This window comes from Acinonyx jubatus, chromosome F2 (genome assembly GCF_027475565.1).
Source record: "Acinonyx jubatus isolate Ajub_Pintada_27869175 chromosome F2, VMU_Ajub_asm_v1.0, whole genome shotgun sequence".
NCBI lineage: Eukaryota > Metazoa > Chordata > Mammalia > Carnivora > Felidae > Acinonyx > Acinonyx jubatus.
This window is the reverse complement of record NC_069394.1, coordinates 35,465,168-35,489,044: the sequence shown is the minus strand read 5'-3', so window position 1 is coordinate 35,489,044 and position 23,877 is coordinate 35,465,168. Positions and strand designations below refer to the sequence as shown.

The following is a 23,877-nucleotide window of genomic DNA, read 5'->3' as shown; positions in this document are numbered from 1 at the left end:
AAACCACATTTACAAATTCATTAGCACAGAAAGGCCATAACACACACAAGGCAGAAGAGCATGGAATAAGTTATTTGGGAAGCTGTGCTTGCAATTTAGTCCAGAATTTGTTTCAGTGGATAACTACAAACACTTTACCAAGTATGATGTCTGAACTTGAGAAAACCATCTGGACTTGGTTAGACTGTACAACGAAAATCTCAGGGGACATACGATAGAGTCTCTTTCCCTGGGGGAGGAGGGGAAGAGAGAGGAATGCCTGAAAATACCTTTTTCTTTTGGAAGACAGGAATTTCTGCCTGTTTGAGTTGAAGAGGAGATAAAAATACCATCACAGGGAAATGCTGCATTAATTAGCAGTCCCGGAAAAAATTGTCTGGAGACAAAAGTTGCACATCAGGTCAAATCCTTTTCATTACTCCGTTTGGTTATTAAAACATTAACTCTGTGCTGGTAGAACACAGTGGGGAAAAACTCAGGCCCTGGAATAAAAATGCTTGGGTTGAAAGCCTGGCCGAATTGTTGACTAGCTCTTGGGTAATTCGCTTAACTTTTTGGGGCGCCTCAGTTTTCTCGTCTGTAAAATGAGTTCAGTAGTAGGAGTTCATATCTCACTGATTTGATGTGAGAGTTGAGTGAGGAGGCAGTCGTATGTGTAAAGCACTGAGTCAGGGCCAGATGTTGTGGTAAATGAAAACCACGTCTCGTCCTTGATGGCCCTTCATCCATTATTGTGTTGAAACTTTGAAGCAACACTGAGTGAACAGCTTCCTGCATTTTATAATGGAGGAGCAAAAAATGAAAACTCAGAGAGGCCGAGTGACTTACCCCACGTCACACAGCTTATGAGTCAGACAGCCAAGTGGTAACTTCGGCCTCGCACTTGGCTGTCCACTGGTTTTACCACTACGTTCTACTAACTCTACTAACTCTGTGGACAGAGCACAGAGAGAAATTAAGACAACGATGCCATAAAAAATCAGAAAAGAAGTAGTTAAGAGAGAGGACACAACCTCCTGTTAGCACTCATCCATTTCACAAATAGGGGCTAACTGTCTCCTAGGAGGGAGGCAAGGCTCTAGGCACTGGGAATTCATCACAGACACAACCCTAGTTACAGTCTGGTGGCATGAGACATACAATAAAAAAGATAAATAAGTGAAATGTTACAGGAAACTGTTCCATGGAGAAAAGTAAAGAAGGGAGGCGGTGGAGGAATACCAGGAGTGAGTGGGTAGGTGGGTGTCAAAATTGTGAATAAGAAGCCAGAGAAGGCCCCATGAAAGTGATATTTGGATGGGGCGCCTGGGTGGCTCAGTCGGTTAAGCGGCTGACTTCGGCTCAGGTCGTGATCTCACGGTCCGTGGGTTCGAGCCCCGTGTCGGGCTCTGTGCTGACAGCTCAGAGCTTGGAGCCCGCTTTGGATTCTGTGTCTCCCTCTCTCTCAGCCCCTCCCCTGCTCATGCTCTGTCTTTCTCTGCCTCAAAAACAAATAAAAACATTAAAAAAACACTACAGTATAAAGTGATATTTGGAAAGGAAGAGACGAGGTGAAGGGGGTAGCCATGGAGATCCTGGGAGAAGACTGCTCCAGGCAGAGAAAATGGCAAACAGGAAGGGTCTAGACAGGGAGCATGCTTAGCGTGTCAAGGATGCGGCTGGAGCGGAGGGCGGGAAGGAAAGCAGATGAGACCAGAACAGTAACAAGGGTCAGGTGACGTGGGACCGGCAGGTGACCTTAAGGGCTGTGACTCCCACTCTGAGTGAGACGGAGCCGCTCCAGGATTTTGGCTTATATTCGAACAGGGTCTCTCTGGCTTCTGTGTTGAGAATAAACCAAAGGCGGGGTAGTGCAGAGGTGGGGAGACAGCTGGGAAGCCACTGTGATGACCCAGACAAGAGCCAATGGTGGCCGGAACCAGGGTGAGGAGAAGGAACTGGAAAGGGAGACCGAGAGGGACACCGAGGCAAAGGGAAAACACAAGACTGACGCTGCCTGCTTGGCGGCTACGTCCTTCGTGCCCAGCTCAAGGCGGCACCGGGAAAGCATTTGGTGCAGAACAGAAGGAACCGTGGCTCTTGTTCCCTCTCTGAGCGCTCCCTGACCCGCCCTGCATCTGTGGAGGCCGCCATCTGCGGCCCAACCGCCCACTCCAAAGCCAAGGGACTCCTCTGTCATTCCTTCTGCCTTTGTCCCCAAACCTGTCTCAAATCCATTACTTCTCAGCATCTCCATCGTCACCACCTCAGTCCAAACCGCCATCATCTCCGGCCAGCTGTCCGGATCACTCTCCCCAGTGGGATGTCCCTCTTCACCCTGTGCTCCCTCTCCCCACTCCCACCCTGCCCCAGCCTCTTCCCCACGGGTCCCCAGAATGACCATTTAAGAACACACAACAGACTCTGTCACTCTTCTGTGTAAAGCTCTAGGAGGGCATCCCAACACACTTTGAATAAAATCCAGACTTCACTCTTGGCCCCTCAAGGCTCTGTGCGAGCTGCCCAGGCCACCTCTGACTAATCTCTCAGTCCCCTGTGCCCCCGACAGGGCCCATCTTTTAACTCTAAGGGCCTTTGCTTCAGCGCCCTGAGAAGACCTTTAAATAGCAAATATATCTCAGCCCTTTAATGTATATGTCTATATATGCAAATCTTAAATATACAGAAGATACATAAAATACATATATTTACTAAATATAAATTTATATAGAACATGTATATCACGTATATCTTACAAATGTATAACTATTTATATACCCATATATATTTATACATATTAATTGTGGCTGAATCTGTGCTGCATTTCATTAAGTGAAATGCACACCAACTCTATTCAACATCAGCATTCTGTTCTTCAGTAGTTTATGCTGAGATGGGCCACGTGGCATTTCCCAACTTATTGTGGGCCGCATCCAGTCTCCCAGGGTCCAAAAAAATAAATCCGGGCTTGATACTGACCACAGATGAGAAAGGAAAAATACACAAGATGAGAAGACACCAAAACCACCAGCAAAGGACCATGACCAGGAATCTAAAATATAAAGTGAACCTTCCATTGAAAACGAAGAGAAAAAGGAACCACTCCTAAAAACGATGCCATGGAGAAAGGAAATGGTGAATAGTGGACAACCTTTTGGAATATAGTGCTTCCTTTTTTGTATTTTGTATCTGTGGAGTGAAAGAGGTACAGCATTTCATTTCTGTGATTCCTCATGCGGTTTTACACACTCTGGGAATTAATTCTTGAGAGCCCAGAGTTAGACGTTCCAGATAAAAGTCCAACTGACCCTGGAGAGCCTGGCTAGCTTCACAGAAGTCGCAGGGCAAAGTGCACAGAATTTGCAAGATGCTAGAAGCTGACGTCAGGTTTAGCGGCAATGAGGAACACGGGACCTGCGGTGGTTCCAGAAAGAGACCAGGTTAATTAAAATGTTTGCCTAGCTGGACGTGTAACCTTGACCTTCAAGAGTCGCTGTGAATTTTCAATCAATGGAATGTCTAAATGATGAAAACATAACCAGAAAAAGTTTCCTAAAGTGTAAGGTAGGAAATGATAAAAATTATAGATGAATGGGAACAAGTGTTCATTTACCACGACACCAGGTATTGTAGCCATCTGAATTTTGTAGGTGGCTAAAATCCAGCAAACACATTTCTGGGGCAGCTGTCCCTGATTTTCACTGAAAAAAGAAAAAGTGAATAAATAAAAACCTGAAGAGCACACTGCTCCAGAAATTTCCCTTCAATGAAATTTGTCTCTCAGTGGGAGTTTGTCCATATATATATATATGGACAGGGGACATACTATATCTATACAGCTATATATCTATATATATGGAATATAAGCTGATATATTTATATATAGTGGACAAATTAAGAAATAAAACAGTGGTGCAGAAAGGGAAGAATTAAAATGTGAAAGAGGGAGGATGAAGTGATATAACAGTTTCACTAAACTCGTTTCATCTTGCCCAAAGAATGTTCTCTCCTCTGGCCTCTGGTAAGATTAGCTGAGACCTATTTCCTACAAGCTCACGTGCACAGCCAAGGTGGCTTGGCTGAAACTGCCTGAAGGCCTATGTCCCGAGGCTTACAGGATGGCCTTCTTCCCTTGAGGATGGGCACCTGGACCCGCACCTGTGACTCCTCGTCACACACCTGGCACCTGCTCCCCTTGCAAAGAGGGGACAGGGTTGGAGATGAGAACTGAACTGATACAACAATACAGTGAGGAGGAGGCTCACTAGAGACAGCCTTGTTCTTCTTTCTGCTTTCCCCCCGCTGTGTGGTAAAGCCCAGGAAACACAGTTGGTCTTCTCAGCGTGAGCAGGGCTTACAGTCTCCGAATTAATCTGGGGCTCTTGTTCTATAGACTCTGCCTTTCAGACTGCAGAGGGCCTGGTCTTGGACTCTTTTCCAAGTTTTATTTTCGACAGAAATAAAGGGCAACCACACTCCTGCCGATAAAGCGTATTTCTGATAGAATCTCAATAGAGCACTCTCTAACAACAACCCCCTCCCCGAAATGGAAATATCATTTTTGGTTCTGCTACTTACCAAAGTAACACATCATTATTGTAAAAAATGCAAGTAATCAGGGGATATAAGAATGAGAACATGAACACTCTCACTGGGATCTAATATAACTCTACAGAAGATAACCACTATTAACCGTTGTATTTGTATATATCCTCTTAAACATTTAAATGCATATATATGAAATCCGTATACTCTAACCACAATGGGATCACACTATCCTATTCTGGAACCTTCACTTTCACTTCAAAGTATACTGTGGGGGCACCAGGGTGGCTCAGTCAGTTGAACGTCCAATTCTTGGTTTCAGCTCAGGTCATGATCTCACGGTTCATGAGTTCCAGCCCTGCATCGGGCTCTGTGCTGGCAGCAAGGAGCCTGCTTGGGATTCTCTCTCCCTCTCTCCCTCTCTGCCCCTCCCCTACCCGTACTGTCTCTGTCTCTCTCAAAATAAACTTAAAAAAAAAAGTTTGTTAAAAGTAGACTGTGGATATTCTTCCATGTTAGACATACGGATATATCTCATCTTTTTAAATGGCCGAACCTTCATCGATTGATTCAATGGATGGTGTTGAGCACTGACCTTGAGAGCAGCATTGAATTAAGTAACTGACAAAGTGTTTACTAATGTCAGGCTTACAGTCTTTTGGTAGTCTACTGCATATTATTTAACTAATCCCTCTTGATGGACATTTAGGTTGATTCTGCTTTTCTTTCATTCCCTTGGCATTTACCTGAGTCCTGGTTCTCTAATTCTTTGGGCAATATATATTATAAAGAGGTTCTTGATGTCTTAGATAAGTACCATGATCTCTAGACCCTCCCTTCGAAATTTTCCAACAAGCCATTTTCCCTGGAGACTCTACATCTTAATTGTGAATTTTGCAAGAGTCTGCACAGCAACTAGTATCAGACTTGAAGGAGCGCTGGAAATGGACTTGGAACTCCAGCCCAGCCCCCCTGGTCTGCCTGTGTTACAGGCACACACGTGCAAGTTTAGCCTTTCTTATTTCTAGCACATAGGAGGGCATGCTCGCCCTGCTCTTTCAAGAGTACATGACTATTAGCATGGAAATACCCCTTCTCTACTTTTGGCTTAAAGACATATTTTGCCCAACAGCATCCTAAGTGCTCTGTTGCCCAATGCTCCCCTCCTGACCTTCACGTCCACTCTTCTCCCTGCTACTTCATGTCCAACTAATGGCTAACTTCCCACCACCCCCTCCTGGATGGCCAGCCATTAGAGGTGAACTTGCATCGTATGCTTAAAGTGCCCTTAAGTAAGTGGACAGGGGCCATACTAAATGGTCACCTTCCAGGCCTGCAGAAACTACAAAGCTATCTCAAAGAAAGTAATTGTTAGAGGGGCCGAAGTCGAGGGCTTCAGACAAAGTTAACCTGCCTGTCTGGGCTACCTTGGAGCCAGGTGCCAGGGCAATGCTGACGGCAGTAGTGGAAAGAGGGGGGACCTCTGGGGGCCCTCAACACTCCTCCAGGGTTGCCAGGGCTAAGACCATACCATGGTCAACTTCTGTGGAATTCTGATTGCCATAAACATCTACTTAACTAAAGGTATTAAAGAGTCTCTTATTTAAAAGATAGGAATTATTGGGATACCTGGGTGGCTCAGTTGGTTGGGCATCCTACTTCAGCTCAGGTCACAATCTTATGGTCTGTGAGTTCGAGCCCTGTGTCAGGCTCTGTGCTGACAGCTCAGAGTCTGGAGCCTGCTTCAGATTCTGTGTCTGCCCCTGTCTCTGTGTCTCCCCTTCTCTCTGCCTCTCCCCTGCTCACACTCTCTCTCTCTCTCAAAAATACATAAAACATTAAAAAAATTATAAAAGATAGGAATTATTACCTTGGGTTTTGATAAAATAATGAAGGGAAACAGTGAGCCATCATGGGCTGAGGAGGACAAATAGATTAGCCATAGGGATCTAGGCCTCACACTTAACCAGCAGCACGAGGTACCAGAGGAGCTCCGCTCCTCATTTTTAGACATCCTCTAGGGGCCACAAATGCATTTAGCTAATTGATACAAGCCCCTCCATCGAGTCTAAGAATAGTTCGTAATTTTTAAAAAGTTCATTCAGCAAACATGTGTTTAACATCTACCGTTTCCGGGCTTAGCGTGATTATTCTTATTTAAAAACTAGCATCCTACCTGGGATAACAAAAGGAAGGGAATCTGGGATTCCGGTTGCAGGTCAAAGCAATTTCGTTAATATTTATTTTCACAATTGCGCTGTAGAATTGGTGAGATGGTTATTGCATCTTCGTTTTACCCTAAGAATGAGGGGTTCAGAGAAGCTAACTGTTATGACAAAATCATGCAGCCTGTGGCTGTGGAGAAGCAGGATTGGAAGTCCCCTTCCCATCCCCCACACCCTTCACATCCCTGGCTCCATCACCTTTGGTGTTTGAAGGGTCGCTTCCATTGGAAGGTACAGATCGATCATGATCACTTTCTCCCCCAGCCAACATGGCTGAAATATTAATGTTTGTGCACCAAACATACGTCCAGGTGAGAAGGCCATTAACTAACAAAAAGACTATGAAGTAGCATCTTTTAAGTTCTTACACCTTTTGCATCCTCCAGCAAGGTGCGTGGAAAGGGAATTGGACTTGGTAGCAGAGGAACGAAATTGAAGTCCTTATTATAGTACTGTGTTCTGTGACCTTGGGGAGGTCATTTGACCTCTCTCGGTTTCGTCCTTCTTCAGAAAGTAGGTATAAGAACACCTTTCTCCTAGGGCTGTCTGAAGGACTAAATGAGAAAAAGGAGCCCGAGTGAATCGGGAAAAGTTCAACATCGTGTCTTATATCCAACAGGTGCTTAATACACGTTGACTATTAATCTAAATGAAATAAGGGCTTGGTGGGTTGTTCACAAAGATGAGCCTTTCAGATTTGGGAACACTCTCCCCCATGCTTTAATGCAGAATTAGAAAAACAAGAGGAAGACAGTCAGTCACATGAGGGGGTGAGCTTCCAACCTGATTCACCTCCCCGGAATCACTTGCCAAATGTGAAAGAATTTGTGGATTTGCACCCAGACAGGACTCCTGCCAGACGTCCATGACTGAGTGTTTTCCCTGGTGGAAGTTATCACCTTAACTTGAAAGTAAGCAAGAGATCCCATTCGAGAAGAAGCTGATGGAGAGCAGGACACTTTCTTTCTTTGGTCTTCTGTCCTGAGGCTGGGAGGGCTAAGGGGGGTTTGGGCAGAATCAGAGCAGGCTCAGGGAAACCCCACAGAATTTGCCATCCCGCTCTGGGAAGGTACTAGTGCTAAAAAGTGGACTTTAATCCAGGGTCTGGCTGGACAAGACTGGTGTTTTCAGAACAAATTGGATATAAGATACCATTAACAAACATCAATGATTGATTGAATCAATTCTTTCCTACCTGGGGAAAGAAATGATTCAGGTGTTTTATTGCTTCTTTAAACCAGGTTTTCACAAGAAGATCAGAGGTGAAAAGGAGGAATAAACTGGGTTTAAAAAAAACCCCAAACTTCCATTCATCGTGGGGGGGGGGGGGAACAGCCACAGAGAAATCCTTGTCTCTCAATTTTATTTCTTTAATGTTTATTTTATTTTTGAGAGAGGGAGAGAGAGAGAGAGAGCAAGACAGAAAGATAGAGAGAGAGAGACAGAGTGCGAGCTGGGGAGGGGCAGAGAGAGAGGGAGACACAGAATGTGAAGCAGGCTCCAAGCTCTGAGCTGTCAGCACAGAGCCTCACGCGGGGCTCAAACTCAATGAATGGTGAGATCATGACCTGAGCCAAAGTCAGACACTTAACCAACTGAGCGACCCAGGTGCCCCGACTCAATTTTATTTCTAATTATTGCCCAATTTCTTAACCCAGGCCTTCATCATCTCCCACCTGAGCTCAGAAATATTAACTGCTCTCCGTCTTTAACACTCTACCCGATCATGTCATGTTCCTCAAAAAGCTTCCATGTTCCCTACTGATGACAGATTAAGGACTAAACCCCATAGCCTAGCATTCCGGGTCCTTCAAGGTCATGCCCAAATTCAGAGGAATTGTCAAATTCTTCACTCTACCCTGAACTTGTACACATGCTTTTATTGCCACTCTAATCCCCACAATGGTCCAATGAACAAAGCTCTGAGAGCATAAACATAAAACACTTTGTAAACATTAAGCTGTTTCCTTAACTAGTCAATATTATAACCGTGACTCTCTACTTATTGAATCTTACTTGGTGTTCAGATGGAGGTTATTACTTCCCGCATTCAGCTGTCCTTCCTCTTCCAAGCAAGCATTAAGCATATCCATGGTGTTTTGTTGGTACATCTCTATACAGCTCTGAGAAGGACGCTGAGCCTGTTTCCCCTTGACTGTAGATGGTGTTACTTTCCTTGTGTCGCTTTTAAGAATTCATGGGGCACCTGGGTGGCTCAGTCAGTTGAGCGTCCAACTCTTGGTTTCAACTTGGGTCATGATCTCATGGTTTGCGGGTTCAAGCCCCGCATTGGGCTCTGTGCTGACAACATGGAGTCTGCCTGGGGTTTTCTGTCTGTCTGTCTCTCTCTGCCCCTCCTCTGCTCTCTCACTCTCAAAATAAATAAAAATAAACATTAAAAACAAAACAAAATAAAAGTATTCCATGAAGCAGAGGGCAGCTGGAATATTTATACGATTTTGTGTTAGGCGAATAGTAAGGTGGCTGGCAAGTATTCCTGGAGATTATTCAGTTGGTAGTAACCAAAGCTGCTGTGTCTGGACTTCCCAGTGAGTCCTTCTTCTACTAAGAATGTCTGGGGAGCTGGAAATTTTCTTTGTCTAAGGCCAAAGTTTATCAGGGATAGTATTAGGTTTGGTTTTTTCCTTACATTTTGTTTTGCCTGGGAAAGAGTGGTCTCAGGGGTAGTAGAATAGCGGTCTTTGAAGGTAGCATAGTCACTATAAGCTAGCGAAGGAAAAGAAAAAGTCCCCCAGAATATAACAACAGATACTCTTTGGGGGCTGATCTTACACAGGAGGGGTGATAAAGCACAATGGTTAAGTACATGGGTGCTGGAATCAGAGGGCCCTCAGATGCAATCCTGGCTACAAGACATACTAGTTGTATGGCCCTTAGGGACTTGTGCTTCTTCGCGCATCAGTCTCCTTAAGTGTAAATTTGGGTTTTTGTCAGGATCAAATAAGATATGCAGTAGAGCCTGGCAAAGTAAACACTTCCCCCCCCCCTCCTCCTCCTCCTTCTCCTCCCCCTCCTCCATCACTGTTGTCGTCATTACCATTATCATCATCATCATCATCATGTTATTGTCTCTCTGGCCATATATCCTTCTGTCTCCACATTCCTTCCCTCCACTTCAGCTTCCCTGGTCTCCTTCCTTAAACATGCCAGGCATGTTCCCTCCTTAGGGTCTTGCACATGCTGTGGTCTATGGTCTTGAGTGTCCCTGTGCCCCTGTATCTTCGTGGTTCAAATGTTTCCCATATCCTCATGGCTCAAATATCCTCCCATGAGCCCATGGCTCAAATGTCACCCCCTTACATCACTATAGCTTGATAGCTTGAATGCCTTCCCTCACATCCTCATGGTTCAAATCCCTCCCTACCCATATCCTCATGCCTCATTCCTCACCTCCTTCAGGTCTACTCCAATGTCACCTTCTCAGTGGCACCCTCCCTTATCTCTTAGCAATAATTTTAACACCTCTTTCCCTACTTTGCTGACTGCCTTAACACTTATAATACACTATCAACTTAATCTTGTTTATGGTCTGTCTTTCCCCACTAGAAAAGAACTTTCACCAGGTCACAGATTTTGGTATGATTTGTTTGTTCACTACTCTATGCTAATGCTAGTGCTGAGAACAAAGCCTAGCATATAATAGTTGCTCAGTAAAAATCTGTTGAATGAACAAATAAATTACTAAATTCAATTTGGTCTCAATTGTAATTTAACCTATTTTTTCTTTGCTCCTAATCTCACAATACAGATTATAATTTTTAAAAATGTTTTAATGTTTACTATTTATTTGGGGAGAGAGAGACAGACACAGCATGATCAGGGGAGGGGCAGAGAGAGAGAGAGGGTGACACAGAATCCGAAGCAGGCTCTGGGCTCCGAGCTGTCAGCACAGAGCCCAACGTGGGGCTCGAACTCACAAACCGTGAGATCATGACCTGAGCCGAAGTTGGATGCTTAACCGACTGAGCCACCCAGACGCCCCCAGATGATGAAAATTTTAAATAAAACAGAGGACAGTGTTTTTGGCATCATGTGCAGCCCTTCCGTGAACCCACTCCCCCTTGCTGCTAATACTTACTGCGCTCCAAGTGTATGTAGGGCACTATACCGGCTGCCCAAGGCCACAAATTGAAACAAAGCATAATCTCCTCCTGCATGAGTTTACAGGGCTTTCACATAGCCTATTTCAGTAAATCCTTGAAATGCTGTGAGAAAGGAAGGGGCAAGATTAATTACCCCTGCATTAAAGCAATTGGGGCCAAATGTCGAAAGGTTTTCCCAAGGTTACATGGCTGCCGAGCTCCAAAGGTAGAATAGAACCAGATCTTCATACTTTGTCCACTCAGCAGCCTCACAGGAGAACACACAGCAGTCTCGGGGAGGATGTTCCCAAGTGTTCGAGGATGTGTGTGTGTTTGTGTGCTTGAGCAGAGCCTGCCTGCCCAGCTATTTACACTCAGGTTACTATTTCCATTTCTTGTTAAGAAAAAATGAAAAAGGAAGCTTAATTGGAAAAGAGAGAAGGTGTGGTTCCATGGTGTAATGGTTAGCACTCTGGACTCTGAAAAGAGAGAAGGTGAAAATGCATCTGCAAAGCGAATAAAATACAAAAAATCTAAACAAAGGATCCCCGCCATCTCTCACAGAGAAAACTGTGTATGGTAGTTCCTGTGAGTTTACTCACTTAACGTCTTGCACACCCACCTACCCCCTTCCCAGCAGGAACCACCTAACATCTTTCACTTCTAATGAGCGACCTTATCTTTTCTTGTCCTTATGTTACAACAAACACTAAAAAACACCATAGTACTGGGCGCCTGGGTGGCTCAGTCAGTTGAGCATCCGACTCTTTGATTTCAGCTCAGGTCATGATCTCACGGTTCATGAGATTGAGGCCTACATCGGGCTCTAGTAAAACTTGGACTGTACGGATGGGGTTGGAGCAAAAATGATTACAATAAAAAAATATGTAAATTTCAAATGTATCCAAATAGTTTCATTGAAGAAAAAAAGCAAAAAGAAGTGTTGTATTGTATGTAGCTATTCTATCTGAATAATGGTGAAGATAAGTTTGCCAGAACTTCTCTTGCCCTTCATTAATGACTTCTGATGCGCACCAGTGTGTGAAATGATAACAATATTATTCCAGTCCTCTGAATCAATCACTTGTTTCTTTAAGAGCAGCATTTTCCCTTATAAGAAAGTTATGCAAAAAATAGGACAGAAAATAATAATACAAGAACACAGAAGCACAGTGGAATTGACACACTTCAGTGATCAAAACTGAATTGGATTCATTTGTACATAAAAGCCAAAAATATCCATTCGTCAGTCTAAATGTCCATCAACTGATGAGTGGATAAAGAAACTGTGGTTTATGTACACAATGGAATACTATGTGGCAATGAGACAGAATGAAATATGGCCTTTTGTAGCAACGTGGATGGAACTGGAGAGTGTGATGCTAAGTGAAATAAGTCATACCGAGAAAGACAGATACCATATGTTTTCACTCTTATGTGGATCCTGAGAAACTTAACAGAAGTCCATGGGGGAGGGGAAGAAAAAAAAAAAAAGAGGTTAGAGAGGGAGAGAGCCAAAGCATAAAGGACTCTTAAAAACTGAGAACAAACTGAGGGTTGATAGGGGGTGGGAGGGAGGGGAGGGTAGGTGATGGGTATTGAGGAGGGCACCTTTTGGGATGAGCACTGGGTGTTGTATGGAAACCAATTTGATAATAAATTTCATATAAAAAAAGCCAAAAATAAAAATTTTAAAAGCTGAATTGTAACTATGGTATGCATGTAGCTTAAATCACTTCTTTCCTTTGGGTCACGTGGACTTTACCTATGCATTAAGAGGCATATCTTTAAATGCTTAAATCTGTCCCTAATGCATTAAATAACAGGATTGAAAAGTTAGAACAACACCATTCCTACCGTAAAACTGTGAGCTATGAGCTACAGGATATAGGAGAAGCCTGGAGTAATGTCTTCATTCCAGGAGCTCCCATTTCCCTTTAAATGGTTTCACAAGAATTTCCTGAGAATGTGCTGCATACCTAGGGCGGGGCAAGATATCACGGTGGATTCAGAGGACAGAGGGATTTAAATAGGATGGAGAGAGGGAAGACAGGTCAGCTGGCAAACCAGAGAGATGGTCGCTTCACATCAGAGACGTGCTGTCTATACTCAAGGAGCAGAAGTACGCAAGGCGACGACACGTTACACATGAAACAATGAGAGCAGGAGTTCTTTTCACTACGACTTTGGGTTCAGGAGTGGGCAGGGTGATTGGATTTTGCCTATGATCCTACTCATTGAAAAAGGCAAAGGTAGCTTTGTGGTCACAAGGGAACAAGAACGAGGCAGTACAGGTGAGTACAAAGTGATGCTTTTCTCTTGAACCTTCCCTGCCCCTCATCCCTCAAAAAAACCAAGCTGTGAGTGACACTACAAATTCTGAATCTGTTTTCATTTGTCACAGGTGCCAGAAGAAATATGACAACAATAAACTAAACTCTTCATTGATTTATGAGAACATGATATCAGATTTGGATTATAAAAACAACCTGAGGATGAAGCTTGCAGTATAGCTCTGGATACTGCATCTCATGACCAAATTTTATGTGAAATCTGCTCCTCTCTCCTTGGAGAGGAATCACAAATGGGGTGAACAAAGATCCCCACGACGCTTGGAACAACAACAGTAAGTGGGAAAGGCTTCCCTTGGGCCAATGTGTTGGACAGGAAATCACAGAGGCGGCTTCGAGTCTTGGAGTGTGTGTCCCCGCTTAACTCCTGCGAGAAGATGCAAAAAAACCCTGAAATACAGAGACCCATGGCACTGACTTGGAGGAAATCCCCCATGTGACTTCCAAGGAGAAGACAATTTGTTGGTAGAGGATTAAAGACGGACCAAGGCTCAGGCCCTGGGCCATCACCCTATTTCTATCAACCCTTTCTCCCTCTTCAGTTCCCACTGTGCTTGGCACTCAGGGTCCTCACGATCCTCCTCAAGGACTCCAGCCCAACCCCTCTGCATCCACCCAGGCTGCTTTCTGACAACTTTCTTCTGCCAGTGCTCACCAACGGAGGCAGTGCATAGCACTGTGGCTGGGAGCGTGGCCTTTTTTGGACAGACCTAGATGGGAACGTCAGCTCTGACTTGCCAACAGAATATCCCTCACGCTCACCCCCACCTCTTCCCAAAGCACACACACACACACACATACCTGTGCATGCGCACACACACGCATACACATAATTTAGCTTCTTGAACCTACAGCATTTTAAACATCTCCATCCAAAAAGAATCATGGCTTCACATTTGCATAATTTAAAGTTCACTTGGGTGTTTTTCCTAGTCAAGGAAAGAGCCCCAAAGCAATAGAGAGGTCTCCATCTCTAACAAGACCCATAGTGCTGGCAGATTTTTAAGTGACTTTTTTTTTTTTAAAGCTTCTCTCTGTCGAGGTTTAAAAAATCTTACAGAGTTTCAGGCTTAGCAGGGATCCTGTCTCACTAGTTTATCTGCCATAGATCTTCACTATTCAAGTCAGGGTTGGTCAGGAAGCTAGCTACCTGTGAGAATCTACTTACTATGCATTCCTATTGTGGTGATGGGCACAGCAAGTGTTTTATATACAAGGTGACATCATCCATGCAGCACCCTGGGGTGGGTGGGTGAGGGTGACCAAGGCTCTAGGAGACCTGAGGGCTCCTGCCACCTGCAGGGGGTGTGTGAGACTTGTTGGTGCCACAGTGTCATCGTTGTGCAATGTGGGTGTGGTCTCTTTTGCTCCGTTCACTCTGGAGCGTGTGCACACGTGTGTTTTCTGTATGCCGGGCATCAGTGTTAACCGTGTGGCAGCATCTTGCCAGCTGTGTGGGCTTAACTCTGCAGGCTTTTCCAGTCTCCCCAGTGAAACTCGTCAGAGCTACCGCTTTGTCCTCGGACATTCATTTCCAACCAGGCTTTGACTGTTGATTAGAAAGAAGCCCTTAAAATAATTACATTAGCCTGAAATAAGATCACTTGTCTTTTCCTTTGGAAAACAATTTTCAGGTTATAATCACCTCAACTGTTTCTAAATCAAGCCTTGGGAATGGCTCTGCAGAATGGATGGTTTCCACAGGCGGAGATGCTTCAAAAAGAACCAAGACTTGTGATCGGAATTGACCTGTCACAGAAATCCTAGTCCACTCGCTGAATAGGGTTAGCAAGAGGACCGACCGAGGCAAGTGTGGTTGGGCCTTGTGGACCTCTTTCTGAGACCAAGCTTGATAAAAGGAATATTACGGATAACTCTTAGATCAGAGGCCATGGGATCCGCATCCTGCTCTGCCAACTCAAGCGTGCGGCAGGCTGTTTACGCACACTCCCAGGTCCTCGGTTTTGTCACCTGCAGAATCATGATGATGAGTGCGTAGTGCCTGTGGCTGTTATGAAGGAAACAGGCATAAAGTGCCTTCGCCTACACAAGAAGAAGGAGGGAAATTTGCCCTCCCCTCTGCCTCTATTCGGGTCACTCCTCGGGAAGCACTGACGTCACTGGGTAGGCGCCCAGGTTACAAATTTGCCAAAAGCAAGGATCACAGTTAAGGTTAAGGTTCAGTACATTCCCTTTGCTTGTCTCTTCCACCTGGCTCTAGAGATAAGCAGAAATCTCTGGCACTTTCCCCCTTATCCCTCCTGCTCACAGGTGGTACAGTGACTCTGTCCTCCCCGGCTTAGCAGCTGAACGGTGGTAACACTGGTATCTGAACTGAGAGGGTGGAGGAGGGCTCTGCATGGGCCTTGAGCCTAAACCACCCACTCCAAGCTGCTCAGTGCAGAGCCTGCCCTGGTTGTCTGGCTAATGATAAGAGACACTTTGATTTCCCGACGTCTGTGTGTTTATAGTTCCCAGTGGGAAGAGGAGGGGACTGGCAGAACAGGGTTTGGCTGTTTCCGGATCTCGGTACAACGTCAACTGACACTACCTCATGGAATAAAATGGTAGCCAATGCACACCAAAAGGAAGCTTCACTCTCCGAACACAGGCTGTATGCAACCCTCCTCCAAGATGTTCCCATTCTAGAGACAGGGACACTTCCACTCCCCTTTTAAAAATTCCCTCTCCTGCACTAGCAACCAGGTGGCCCTCAGCTGGAGCTTTCTGTCAGAACCTCAGCCCTGGCTGCCTAGGCGTGGATGGTGGGAAGTGAGCAGCCCGGCATCTCATCTCTTGCCAGGGGATGAGGCAGGGCTGCCTTTTCTGAGGGGTGTTTGCACTCGGCCCTGGGAGATGTGAGCTGTAAAGATGACATCCTTCCGCACAGCAGCCTCTCTTTTCCAAGCAAGGAAGGCAGAGTAGGTTTCTTTTCCTCATCAGCAATGGATCCATTTCTGACCCATTCGCCACGATGGAAGGTGTCATCACTTATTTTCATGCTCTGTTAGCCCCCCCTCCCCCACAGCCAAGGTGAAAACAAAGCTAATATCCATCAAGAGACCAATGGATAAGCAAAATGTGGTATACACACACCATGGAATATTATTTAGCCTTAAGAAAGAATGAAATTCTGATACGTGCTACACCATGGATGAACCTTGAAAATATTATGCTAAGTGAAATAAGCCAGACATAAAGGGACAAATATGGCATGAATAGGTAAATTCAGAGAGACAGAAAGTAGAATAGAGGTTACCAGGGCTAGGAGGAAGGGGGTGAACAAGGAGTTAGTGCTGTGTATAGATTTTCTGTCTGAGGTGATGAAAAAGTTCTAGAGATGGATGGTGGTGATGGTTATACAACATTGTGAATGTACTTAATGCCACCGAATTGTGCACCTAAAAATGGTTAAAATGGTAAATTTGATGTTATGTATATTTTATCAGAAGGAAGGAAGGAAGGAAGGAAGGAAGGAAGGAAGGAAGGAAGGAAGGAAGGAAGGAAGGAAAGAACCACCCAGCAGTCCTGGGATACCAACTCCATGGAAGAGAAGGCTCCCAGAATTCCATCCCGATTTCCCAGCATCCACATGTCACTGAGGCACAGCTTTTCTGAGTGGCCAAGACAAGATCAAAGCCAAAGGAAACAATGTTCTTCACAAGACTTGGCAAAGAGCACTTATTAAAGCAGTCCCACTGACAAAATAATGGACTCCATGATTGTTTCTGTTCATCCAAGAGGACAGCGTGCCCCAGAGGCAAGGAGAAGCAGGCAGCATTCTGCTTTCAAAAGCTGCTTCGCCCTTTGACCAAATAATAACCAAATAAGCCTGTTGTAGTCTCCAGCACATGATTTATGACCATAGATATTATTGATTTCCAAATTAGAACTGTAAATTCTTGGGGCGTCTGGCTGGCTCAGTTGGTTAAGCATCCGACTTCAGCTCAGGTCATGATCTCATGGTTTGTGGGTTGAAGCCCTGCATGGGACTCTGTGCTGACAACTCAGAGCCTGGAGCCTGCTTTGGATTCTGTATTTCCATCTCTCTCTGCCCCTCCCCTGCTAATGTTTTGTCTCCTTTCTCTCTCTAAAAAATAAGTAAACATTAAAAAAAAATTTTTTTAAAGAAGTGTTATTTAAAATAACAAGAGAACTGTAAATTCTCTAGATATTTCTGGAAAAAAAAGATGATTGCTCTCAAACAATGGCATTTTTTTTGGCTACCGTAACTACAAAACTTAATTCCCTCATTTCTGCTCATGAAATATAAAAAAATTTTTCTGATTTTATTATGCCATTATAAATAGATTTCCTCCTACATGTTTCTAGAATATGATAATTTCTTTGGCCTTCTTAATAATCCTGGCTAAGAATATAATAACTGGTAAACTATATATATATATATATATATATATATATATATATATATATATAATTCTTTTATCCATGAAAAAAAAAGCAACTGCCAACTATAATTCAGTGGGGTTAAATATAAAGAGCATAACTTACATCTGCTTCTTTATTCCTAATAACAATTGTAAAAATAACTAAAATATTCTGGACACTGTAGTCATGGAGACCCTACTATCTCCAAAACGTAAAATATAATTTGTTGAGGAATGTCTAATAAGACAGAATGAAAACTAACAGAGGCAAGCAAACCTAATCAAAATCTTGGTTTCAGTCTAATTAGAACAGAGAAAAGAAACCCACGTGTCAGAAATCCAGAAGCAGCAGTCAAATAATATGAAATCATCCTGTTCTTTCATCTACGAATGGAGTTGTGTTACACTTTAACCAAATAAAGTGTTTTGACTAGATTCCAACTCTGATGGGCCCTGAGGTAGGGAAGGAAAGCTGCGTGATGAATAATAGATAAATCAGAGGCAGCCCCTACTCTCAAGAGCTAGCAGTCTAGTGCACCAACATACAATGAAAGCTACAAATGTGAACCCTGTAGATAATTTAAAATATTCTAGTCATCACATTAAAAATTGAGAAGAAACATGGGGCTCCTGGGAGGCTCAGTTGGTTAAGCGCCAGCTTCGGCTCAGGTCATGATCTCACGGTTCATGAGTTCGAGCCCTGAGTCAGGCTCTGTGCTGACAGCTCAGAGCCTGGAGCCTGCTTCGGACCCTGTGTCTCCCTCCCTCTCTCTCTGCCCCTTCCCCACTTGCACTCTCTCTCTCTCAAAAATAAAATAAACATAAAAAAATTTTTTTAATAAAAAAAATTAAGAAAAAACAGGCGGAATGAATTTTACTAATACATTTCATTTAACCAAAATGTATTCAAAACATTATCATTTCAACATGGTATCAATTTAAAAATTATTAACGAAATATTTTATATCCCTCTTTTTTTTTTGGTCATTGTTCTAAATCTTTGAAATTCCAAGTGTATTTTGTATTTACAATACATCGCAGTTGGGGCCAGCCACACTTCAGATGTTAAATAGCCACATGTGGCCAATGCTACTGTACTTGATGGCAAAGATAGTGGGAGGCAAAGAAAATATGCAAAGAGCTCAAAAGCAAGACCGTCCTCATCAGGGCTATAAAAGAGCCATAAATAAAACATCTGTAGTGTCTTCAAAGAGGTGGTTGCATCTGAATTGAGTCCTGAGTTAGGAAATGTTATGTCCAGACTTGCATTATATAAAGACCTGACTGGTGGCTGAAGGGAAGATCAGATGGTTGGGACAAGGATAGAAGGAATCAAGAGTCTAGAAAAGAGATGCTGGAAACTAGGGCAAAGGCCAGGATGGACTTAAGAGCTATTTTGGAGGCAGAATTAGCAGATGTAGTAACTGACTGGAAATGGGAGTGACACTGTCTGTGGTTACCCAGCAGCCATTTCTCTGACCTTCCCTGTTTACAGAACTGATTTTGTTCAGGTGTTTTGCGCCCTCTGTAATGCCTCCTTTGGGGAGAAGATGAAAGAAGTCCTAACCCCAGGAAGGTGGATCTTGTCTAGCATAAACCAATTATAGTTACTTTATTTATCATTGACTACCTTAGGAAGGAACATGAAATCCAATTTTGGCCAAGGAGAGTTGTAGATTAGTCTGCAAGGGTGAGGATGGGATTCTGAGAAGAGCTTCTTAGATCTTAGGAAAATATACAAGGAAGAGATAGTCTCTTTTCACCTCTAGTGTGTGGTGTGGTAAGGATGTAATTAATGCCTGGAACTACTGCAGCCAGTGTCATCCTGAGGTGAGTCAACCAACATCTGAGAATGGCAGAATGGATGTAGAGACTCTTGGTGACGTCATTAAACCATGGAATTAACCAACCCTGGAAATGCTCCACCTCCGGGCTTCTGGTTTTGTGAGAGAATGTATGTAGGGATTATTTCAGATATATGGGGTCATCCCTTATTTGCAGGTGACAGCATGCTAACAGATAAGAAAAGGGAAGAATCTAGATAATGCCCCAACCATTGGTAGTAACTATGACTTTCCTTTGTTCAGTATGCTAGATAGCATAGGAAGCTCTTTCAACTCATAAATCCTCCTAAAAGTCCAGGCAGGTGTTCAAGCAGATCATCTTGTCTGCTTTTGCCTGCACAGGATCCCTCTCCCCCATTCTTCCTTTGCATTTCTAGCAACTAGTATAGTACTTGGGATTAAAAAAAAAAAGACTCCTCTCATTCCTTGAGCTTTTTCTATGTGTCAAAAACTGTTATATGTTTTATACACAAAATCTCACGTTATTTCCTCATACACACTGGCTTACAACAGCTCTGTGAGTGAGGTATTATCACTATTTAACAGATGAGGAAAATAACTGAAGGTCAGAGGGGTTATATTATAAATTCAAGGTCTCAAAGTTAGGGACTTGAACCCAGAAATGTCTCTCCGTAAAGGTTATGTTCTTTACCACTATGATACAATAGCACAGAGTAATTCAATGTTTATTGAACGAATGAATCAATTGATTGAACAAAATAAACAGGCACTCAAAGACATTAAGTACCTTGCATAAGGCCACCCACCTAAAGACAGGTCCATGACTTGACAAATGTCTTTTAAGCCAAAAGCCATTGTCCTTCCTACCACATCCTATGACATCATTTTCCCCCCAGCTTTGTTGAAGTATAACTGACAATTCATGGCTATCATTCATTTGGCACTTAGTTAGACACCACTTTGAAGGGTTCCTGGCCATCTCTTTGTGTATGAGTCTTGACAACCAGATTATCAATCCCTTGACGTAGCCTTGCTTTTTTGTGGCTCTCACAGCAATCAGAACAATGTATTTTTCCCAGTTAAGAGCTTGATTTCAACATACAGTATCCTCAATATACTAATGGTATAGGATGAGCATAACTCCTGGTTTGCCTGCAATGGTCTTGTTTTACATCTGTTGCCCCAGCTTTATTATTACTAGATAAATATTAATAATCTCAAAAGTAATCCTGTTTGGACAATAAATTGTATAGTCACCTTAATCATGGTAAACAAGAGCTTAGTTTGGCCTGTTCAGCTATACTCTGTCAAACGTGCCCAGCACAGATGCTTCTGGATGGAGGTAGATCCAACAGCCATCAAGGTTCATATTCAACACTGGAACACAGAGAGCTTTCATGCAGAGAGCCTACCATGCCTCATCACCTCTTTGATCCATCATTTGTCCCATATTCTTCTGTCTCTCAAAATCTCTTCTCCTTTGTATCACTGGTTTCCCTTCCAGCAGCCTCTTTCCGGCCCTCATCTCACATCCTAAGGCTTGCTGGCAGAAATGGGGTAATAAGTTTGAAAAGCCAGAGAAATGCATTCTAACATTGCTGTAACTGTCTAGCAACTATTTGTGGCTGAAATCATTTCAACTAAAGCTCAACACTCCTTTGTAAACAGTAAGATAGGAAAAAACAAAGCTTTTGTGGCTAACCATCTACCTTTTGGCCTTTATGTCATATGTGAATGTGTGTATGTCCTGAGAATATGGGGTCACGTTGTAAATGAGACTATCTATCTATCTATCTATCTATCTATCTATCTATCTATCTATAATATTTTAACCAGCAAAAATGTATCGTGGTGGTAACAGGAGATTCCCAACAGGTTAATGCCATTGTGAGCTCAGCTGAAATTACTTTAAGTTCTGGAATGAGGTGGAGAATAAGAAACAAAATAATTTTTAAACACACTATGCATATGGAAGTATCTTATCAGAGGGGACCTACCAAAGATTAAATTTTTTCATGAAGACAAATGGCAAAAGTGACATCTAGGTGGCCTCATTTATGAGTATAAACGTAGAGCTAGTGGCCCTGCTGTCTACGGAGAGAAATGTTTCAAGATCCTTTATTCTGAGGATTTCATAGAAAGCTGGTTCACTGTGTTAAAAACCTTGGGAAAGAGATTGCATGAGTTGGCAGATGCTTTAAGAGGCCTTGACTCAGCACATGTGGGGCTGACCTGCATCCTAAGAAGTGGCTATATAGGAGAACTCTCTTGGTTGGGACGTCCTCCTGCCTGATTTGTCAGCATGACCAGCTAGGAGTCCCTGTGGCAATGAACAAGCAGTGACTGTCAGACTGCACAGGACTAGTGTCCAATATCACTACTGTGTGATACTGAGAAGTAAGTATGGGGTAGACCAGGAAGACCTTAGCAATTTAGGCTAGGCACATGGAGGTGAAGGGCTATTTCTGAAAATAAGCCCTGGAGATTGCTGAACAATTAAAGGAAGGATGAGACCAAGAGAGATATATTGGCCTGCCTGCTTGTAAGATATATGGGAATTCTGAAGATTTAACTAAAAAATGAGAAAGATGTCACTTCACTTGTACCCCATGTTGTGAAATAGTTCCCACTATTTGGAAATCCATCTGACAAGAGGATCTGGCTGGATGAGATTGTCCTGGTAAGAATCTGGCTCTAATGCACAATATACATAGTGTATTTTGTTTCATGGTTACTAAATTTGTCTTATTAGAATCGCTGCTATTCAATGTGTACGTTATTGACTCTTATTCACCCTGGCAATAAATTATGCCATGGCCATCTTTCCAACAAAGGTGTTGCTGATAACTTCTGGAGGGATTAATGTAGTCAAAGGCAATAGTGGCCCCTTCTCAGATGCCCATATCTCTGTCTCCTCTTTAAGATAGTATTATTCCTTTATCAACAACATCTTTCCAATAAGCAAATGACCTCGCACTGTAATCCTTTTTCCCTTCCTTGTTTCCTCCTGGGCTCCATGTCAATATTTACACATCACCACTAACTCCTACTGTTTGCCTACAATGGCCTTCAGATCCTGTCCTCAACCTCTCATCAAATAACCTCAGATTTTCCATTATTTAATATTGTTTTGCATAACATTTCCACTTTGACAGGAAAACAACTTTCCAAAGTCCAGTGCTAGCTTCTCTTTTAAAAAGCAAATTAGTTGAACACTCAACCATGGTGAGCCGTGAGAATATTGTCCACTGCTGTTTGCTAATTTCTCACTGTTCACTCAATTTTCATTATCTCTGTGGAAGCCAATACAGACCATGGCCCAACTTCAGAAGGCTGCTGGACCAACTGCTCAGTGGGGCTTGCCATCACTAACTCCTGTGATTTCTCTTTCCAAAGAATAAGAAAAAGGGGTAGAAGAATGGTGAGAAGAAAAGTTGGCCATCTTTCTTCTTCCTTTCCAGAAGTATCTTGAATTTCAAGAAGTATCTTGAATTCCAACAGTCCAAAACAATCTCATTTTCCTAGGACATTACTTTTCATTTACCCTTTGTCACCCCCACTTCCAGACAGTAACTACTTTTTATCTCTTCTATTAACCCCATACATCTACTGTCAATCTCAGAAAAGTTTATTGTATTGTTTGCCTTTTCTCCATCCCTTGCCCACACTCCACCTTCATTTGTTTCTAGCAAAATCCCCAGACACAATCGACTTTCAATAGATACTGAGAGAGTGAACGTGAACATAATTTCTTGCTTGCACTAGGGTATTCATTTTTTTTTTTTTTATCTAGTCTCTCCTCCAGACAATTCCTCACACAGCTCATAGAGAGGCCATTTTTAAAAACTCACATCTCTCCACACCACTTTGTTGCTTGCAAACACCAAGAACATTCCATTGTCTTTGATGTCAAGTCTAATCTTTCAGTCTGACATCACAAATTGCCGCACAATGTCACCCCAACCTGTCTTTTCTAAAGCTCTTGACTCCCTCTCCACTCACTCCTGCTGCAACCACAGAGAGGGGAAGGTTCTTCTTAAATGGCCATGAGCTCTTGCCCCCACTGCCCTTCCTCACATGGTCCCAACTTCTACCAAATAAAGGCTGAATCAATTGCTTAGTCTCCAGTTACAAATGATCATTCATTGAGCATGTTTTAGGTGCCAAATGCTGTCCTGAGCACATTATATACTATTTAGGTATTTTTTTTTAATCCCAGTAATAACAAAGAAAGTTGGGCATTCATTCATTCCCTAACTTGTGCGCCTATTTGATAATGCCAGATCCAGGATTTAACCCCATACATCTGCCATCAAAGACAGGTGCTCTTACCCACCAAGTATGCTGTCCCCCACTCCACCCCACCCCCCTGCCATTTGTCTCTAGCTGGTGCCCACCACATTATAGGAGAGTTGCTATTGACAGGTGAAAGTTCCCTGGAGGGATTATGAACAACTTGATGGCAAGGCTAATTCTTATAT

The 23,877-nt window shown here is 43.3% G+C and overlaps 1 protein-coding gene across 7 annotated transcripts in view; it reads right to left on the bottom strand.

Annotated features, from left to right (window-relative positions):
• The window catches only part of NCALD (neurocalcin delta), a 393,861-nt gene that overhangs the window by 20,397 nt on the left and 349,587 nt on the right, over positions 1–23,877 (bottom strand). The window contains exon 1 of one of the 7 annotated variants that reach the window (XM_053208640.1): positions 6,701–6,802. The exons of the other annotated variants lie outside the window; for them this stretch is intronic. The gene's annotated coding sequence lies outside the window, so the exon portion shown is untranslated. Of the gene's footprint in view, positions 1–6,700; positions 6,803–23,877 lie in introns of those variants that run through there. 7 annotated transcript variants of the gene reach the window in all.